This window comes from Arvicola amphibius, chromosome 4 (assembly GCF_903992535.2).
Source record: "Arvicola amphibius chromosome 4, mArvAmp1.2, whole genome shotgun sequence".
Lineage (NCBI taxonomy): Eukaryota > Metazoa > Chordata > Mammalia > Rodentia > Cricetidae > Arvicola > Arvicola amphibius.
Window position 1 is genome coordinate 121,868,976 of NC_052050.1, and position 6,000 is coordinate 121,874,975.

Sequence of the window (6,000 nt, forward strand, 5' to 3'; positions counted from 1 at the left end):
GTCATCCTATTGATTGATTGCTTTGTTTCCAATTTGAGAACGATGCCTGCTAACCTAGCAGCATATGTTTTCAATAGAATTTAGCACTCCTTTCTGTAGTATGGAATGCACTGCTATTTATCAAAATATGCCAAGTTAGGGAGGCTTGTTCATTTCACAGAAGTATATTTTTGAAAGGAGGTTAACAAACATTAGAAATTGTGTATGTGGATGAAGGAGATGACTAAGCAGGTAAGAGTACTTTCTGTGCAAGCATGAGGGCCTGAATTTGAATTTCAAACATCAACACAAAAGCCAGGCATATCCATGTGTGCCTATAATTATGGCATTAAGAGGACAGAGACAGGTGGATCCTGGGATCTCACTTACTGGCCACCCTGTCAAAAATGGTTTGAGTTCAATGAGACACTTTGTCTCCAGGATAGAGACATGAGCAGAAAGCCTGATGTACCCCATTTTTGTTTCTGCACATGTACGTGAAAATATGTACCACCCTATGCTCACTTGAGTATGTACTAACAGACGAGAGAGAGAGAGAGAGAGAGAGAGAGAGAGAGAGAGAGAGAGAGCTAGTAATGATTCTCTTGATTTGTTTACTGAACAGTTTGTTGTTACTCTGTCTCCACAATTAAAACCTCATCCTTTCCAAGAAAGCAAAACGGAGTGGAAGTGATAACTGGATAATATCTAAGCAGGGATATCTAACAGGATTTTACCATAGGCAGAAATCATATAAAATAACAACATTATCACACACACAGACACACACACACACACACACACACACACACACACACACACACACACACACACAATCAGGAAGACAGACAGATAAAAAATTCAGGACATGCAAAATTCTGTCACACAATGATCTCTGAGAGAAAACTATTTGCTCTTCATTTCTTAACATCTTGCACCAGGCAAAGCAGTGTGAACTGTGTTTTCTTATGCTTAAAAGTGAATTTTATGAGACCACATAAGTTGATATTTATGTTTTGGTCTCCACTTCAAAACTATTCTAGTCACAAATTGAGAAAAACTCAAAGTGGCATCATATTCTGTCAAACTGATTAGAGCAAGAGTCTTCAAGACATCATTGGTTTTCTCTCATTAAACTAATCTTTATTCTACCAGCAAGTCCTGTTAGACTAGTGAACCCCCAAAATATAGATGTTTCTCAAAGTCTCGTTGGACCATAGTATCACCTAAACTGGCTGTAGTAGACAATTATATTCACTTCTGCTTCTATTTTGATTTGTCTCATTGTCTACCATCTGTGAATATACATTAGACCTTGCTACTTTACTGTCAAAAAAGAAAAGAAAAAAGCAGACATTCTAATGATCTTTCATAACATTCAAATAAAAATACTTGGTGGAGAAAAGGTCTGTGGATTACCATTCTTGACTTCTTGTTGAGAATTTTTTAGGAACCTTAAAAATATTTCCTTAACTGGGCATATAAAAATTTAAAACTCACCCTCACCCAAAGTCTCACATGTGTCGATAAGACTGTGGAGAATACTTTTTACTTCTGTCTTTGTTTCTTTCTCTGCAGTTCCATTGAATTTGCCTTCATGCTGATTTTTTTTTTGTTTTTAATTTAACACACTAGTCTCTTTTCTGCCCAAAGCACACAAATCTGTCATATATTTCTATGGAGTATTTTTCTTTACATCTAGATCTCTGCTTAAATATTTTATTTTCATTCGCTAATTAATTTTGGAGTTACTCTGTTCATATATATATATATATATATATATATATATATATATATATATTATGTGAGATTTTGACTTGTATCTTTACCTGTGTATTTATTCATCTCCCTCAAAAGAATACAGGCTTCATAAAAAGGGACTCTTTATCTTATTCACTGATAGGTCATCAGTCAGGAGTGTAGCGTGGTTGAAGCTAATTTTCCTACTAATATTTTATGAGTAGGTAAATGAGGATTAATAAAAGTTCTGGAAGTAAGATTTTCTCTAACTAGGTCATTGTAACTCACAGAACTCATTTTTTGGAAGGCTTCTTCTATTCCTGTCCTTCTCTTTGTAGTCCTAGACGTTTCTGCCAGTATTGGTCAAAGGGTTTTTGCTTTTTTGTGCTTAATTATCTTGCTATATAATTTAGGCTTTACTTTTTCCTTAAGATATAGGAAGAACTATGTCTAGTGAGGTTTGATACTGATTGAACTTTCAGGTTAACTAGACCAATAGTCTTTATTCTGCTATACCTGCAAAACAGCATCTACTGTATTCTTAGGAAACAATACATATGAGAAATCCTTTCTCCATGTTCTTCATTCTGTAATCACTGTGTCTGGTTTATTGTCTTTCCTCAACTTTTGCAATCAAAGCAATTTTCTTATTTCCCGATCCAGTGGAATGTATCATCTTATACAAAAGAAAGTGCATCCAAGACCTTCCACTTAGCCGCCTGCATATGTGTGGTTCATGCCTGGAATCCTGGTCACTCCCAGAGGCTCAGGAAAGACTATATTCTAGCTGTAAGACAAGCTGTGCTATTCTTTCTCTTGAGTTAGAATTTGAGCAAATGAAAGACTCTAGGAATTTAAGTGCAGACTACCCTCTGGCATTGAAGTTGCAAACTCACCATGGTCAGGCAGGTATGGGTGCTATCACTTCATATGAAAATCATATGAATATATTATTTATATTTAAGATGTAAGATTTTATATGCTATGGCACTAATGTTATTTATTATAATTTGGGGAATTCATTATTTTATTGATGAACAGAGCTGTGAGTGATTCTTCTGCTAGAGTCATATACAGTTTGAGCCAGAGGAGCTAACATTTGAGCTAATCACTTGACTTCCAGAACGGTGCATTCTATATTTTACAAGGCTATTTCACCAAGAATAGTATGAGAGAGTGGAAGACCTGAGAGAATTGGGAGTAACTCTAAGCGGTACATGATATAGAGCAAATAAATGACATACTTACATAGTTAAAAGCACATATACATGTTTGTAAAAATATTAAAATCTAAATAATACATCTTTAAAAAGGATTTAAAAGGCTGGGAAGAACAAGAGATTTGATATGTGTTCACAGAATGATTTGAAAACAGAAAAGGTAAATTTAGAAATATTTGAGTAACAGGCAATGGAAAACAATTGAGGCAGGAAAACAAAAGCTTTTGTTCACTAGGAAAGAAGGTTCAATATTTGATAAGCAAATTTTAGATACATTTGAGAAGTGTTAAGGTGATTGGTGCTCACTTCAGCATATTCTCAGTTATTTTTCCTCCGTTAGATGCTTTTCAAAAATTTAAAATTAATAAAATAGTTTATAAAGCAGAAAAACAAATAAAAATAAATTCAGAAATGTTCTCAAGCTAAATTTCCTAATCCTCTTAACAAGTGCCAATGGCTCTATGTTAATAACGTTTAAGTTCTGATAACATCTGTTTATTTGGGAAAAAATTTACAACGTAGAATTTAGGAGCAGAATAACATGTTTTACAAAGAGTATTTAAGAGACTTATTGGTAAGAGTACTAAGACAGTAACTAAAAATACCTATGGAAACCTGAATAGAAAGATTTGGATCAACAAAATAACATTGTTTCCTACTTTTAGCTAATTAAACACATGTTTTCATTGGTATTATTACGAAGGAAAAAAGAATCAATGTTTACTAAACAAAACTGACCTACACAGGGATTGATGCTATCATTAAACCTAGCTAGAAACCTCATATGATGGGTCTTTTCTAACTACCTATTGAAATAGAAGAAAAAAAACATTTCAAATCTTTGAAATACCAGGCTTCCTTTGTATACGATGAACAGAGTTCTCATTTTGCTTATGGTGTATGTTATCTACCTTCTACATAATTAATAAAGTAAAAAATACAAAATATATTTATACAGATTATTAATTTATTTCAAGTTCTCTTTGATTATGATTGTTAGCACAATTTCAGAGAAAGTATGTATTCAATAATTTAAAATATTTTCTTTAAAGCATTTTAATGACTGCACAGCTTTGAAAACTTGTGTTAAGTTTTTTACAGTCCATTTGTATTATACTTAAGTGAAATATTTATTAGATTATAGGCCCTCAGCACCACTTATACTGATGTTCCTATAAAAAACTAATCCAAAGACCAAATAAAATAGTGCTTAAAATTCTAAACATGTTTATAATTTAGGGAAATGCCTATAATATTTACCTTTGAGAGTAAATTTGGGGGTAAATTTGGGAGACACTTTGATCTATAGTATCAGACATATATAAAATAGATATTATTCGTAGTATATACATATTAATGAGCAGAACGAAAGGGAGACATCTGTTTTAAGAACCCTCTGAAACATGTCGACACAATCCTGCACAGATGGCTACCTGTGTTTTCCTGATTATCCCGAGGGAAAGCTTTGCACAATAGTTCTGCTTAGCTGGCTTTAATCCAAACTAATCTAGCCCAAGCTGCATTTAGTAAATCTGCATTACAGCTGGGTTTCTCCTTGCTCTCCATTCTCCCTTCTGCGAGAACTTTCCTCCTTGTTAGTCAGCTAATTGGTAGTGGTATTCATCAAGAAATAAAGCCCCGGATGGGGTGCTAGGTTGTAGTTACTGAGCTCTATCTCCATCTTGCTCAATTGAAGTGTGTGATTTACTTGAAATAATGACCAAATCCTCACCTCGACCAATGCACTTTTAATGAAACTCTTCCATATTTTCATATTATTTTGTGAAGGAGTGCTATCACTGGGTCTCATTAACTTAAGGGGAAGAAAATGGGATCTGAGAATTTTGAAATATATAAGGTTAATTGAAATTGAGGTCCTGCATTTAAGCAGTTCTAAGTCAATTTGGCAGCTGATGACTGTATTAAAGGCTTGGAATAGTTGTGCTTACAAAGAGAGCCCCCATTCTTCTGGTTTAGCTTGCTTTTCATTTTGTTAAAGTTATTAATAATTAAAATCTCATTTCTATTTGGATCAATTTTCATTAGTATAAATCAAATCTGAAAAAATATATAAGGTGGAGTTTGAGTCTTTCTTCTTTTTCTTTTAAGAGAGAGTAAATTACAGTAAACCACTTTAGCTTACATTTTTTCATAAGAACATTCCATGTTCAAGGTTCTTCTAGCAAGTAGTTGAGTTAAAAGCCAGCCAGGGCATCTTATGGAGACCCTGTGTCAAAACGCAAAGGAAAGAAGGGCTCAAAATATGGTTCTGTGGTAGGCTGTTTCTGTAAACAAACAAACAAACAAAAACAAAACATTTGATCTTCAGTAAAAGGACATAATTTTTCTTTCTTGAAATAAAATAAAGTCACATGTTGAATCTTATCATATATTGAACACATAGACGGTTGATGTGTTTTAATTAAAATAGGTATATTGCTCATGCTTCATTCTTACAAACATTATAATGTAAACTAGTGGATGAACTTTTGTGGGCTGCGAATAAGTTAGAATACACATCAATATGTGTATAATTGAATTAACATACTTAGAAAGGAAAATACTATTAACTAACTTGTATTATGTCCATGATATTACATATCATTATTATTTTTTAGTTTTATTAACAAAGAAGTCAATGTTGGGGAAATAGTACTGTAAGTTCATATGTGCCAAAGATACCAGTTGAATAGTTTGGTCTAAGTGTTACTAGTAGTAAACAATGATTGTACCTGAGTTAAATTTGAACTTTTCCAAATAGTTACTGTGTGACCTTGAAAAGGCTGGCTTGATTTCTTCTATACATGCCTTTGTTTACACATGTAAACAGGCAAAATATGAGTTTTTTTTCCTGAGTACCAATTGATGTGGTTCTTGCATTTAGAACACAATGAACCCAAGATATGTTTTTGTTTTGTGTTTAACATAAGTCATAATTTAAAGCAGTTTTCCCTCATTAGCAGACACATTCTCTCAGGAATTTGGAGATTCCTTCTTCCACGTGTTTGTAGAGAATAGTTTATGCTGGTGGGATGAATAAAATCAATTGTGGAAAAGCCTG